The following is a 1,084-nucleotide window of genomic DNA, read 5'->3' as shown; positions in this document are numbered from 1 at the left end:
CTATTTATAATCAATGAACTGTTGATCTTGATTATGCTAATCAATTCCTGGTACATATTTGGTTATTTATCCCCAATTGACTCGCTGATTATTATTGACCTTTAGAATTTCATCAACCTCGTTGGGAATCCCTGCTATAAAGCTTTGAAACGACTGAGTTTCGAGTAATTCATGAATTCGGAAACGATAAACGGCGAATCAAAACGTGGTACTCGTTGGTCGAGCAAATTGTCGATATCATTGTTCACTTACCTGGCATGCTTGGGGCCAAGACTCGGATCGTACATAGAGCTGGCCGATATGTCCTCATCGGGGATTTCGCCATTCTCCATGCCCAGCGCCGCGGTGCATTGTCCTGAAAGGATACGAGGCGGGCATTAGAGAGACGGAACTCAATATCTATCCTCGCTTTGTCATCTACGGACTTCAAACCGAGCGGCCACAGTGGTGGCGAGGTACACGCTTAGGAAAATTAAACGTTAATGAGTAGGAAACGGTCGAGAATTTTCGGATTGAAACTCTCTACATATAAACTTGAACGAATAATCGCAGATGGGAAATACGAGAACCCGTTTGTTTCTACGTACGTGTATTTCGATAATTCAGCTGGCCAATTAAAACTTAACCGACGACAAACAAACTGTTTTCAATTGCGCCACGTCGTCGATTTTAATGGAATCGTCTGTTATAATTTCGTTTCGCCCTCCCTCGAGTTTCGAAACTCATTTCGAAAATCGTTTAGGACGTTACATACGTGACATAAATGCACACTACTATTCATGAATCTGAGAGCTTATACATTATCAATTCATATATAATTATGTATAAAATTTTCATTTTTTCATACTTCTACATCTCGTATGCACTCTTGTGTCTCAGACTTATGAACGGGGTTGTACCGTGTACATGTGTGGTTATACTCGCGTGAAAATTCTCCATGGGAAACAGAAGCCGTCACCGGCACGTGACTCTGTGGCGTCGGTGTACATACTATGTTCCCAATCGGCGCGTTCATGTCTGGCGACAATCGAACTTTCTTTCCCCATTCTTTACCCGTCGTAAAAGTTTGCCGATGACCGCAGCG

This window comes from Ceratina calcarata, unplaced genomic scaffold (genome assembly GCF_001652005.2).
Source record: "Ceratina calcarata isolate Rehan_Ccalc_2016 unplaced genomic scaffold, ASM165200v1 scaffold405.2, whole genome shotgun sequence".
NCBI lineage: Eukaryota > Metazoa > Arthropoda > Insecta > Hymenoptera > Apidae > Ceratina > Ceratina calcarata.
The sequence above is the reverse complement of the archived record's forward strand: the minus strand, read 5'-3'. Positions refer to the sequence as shown.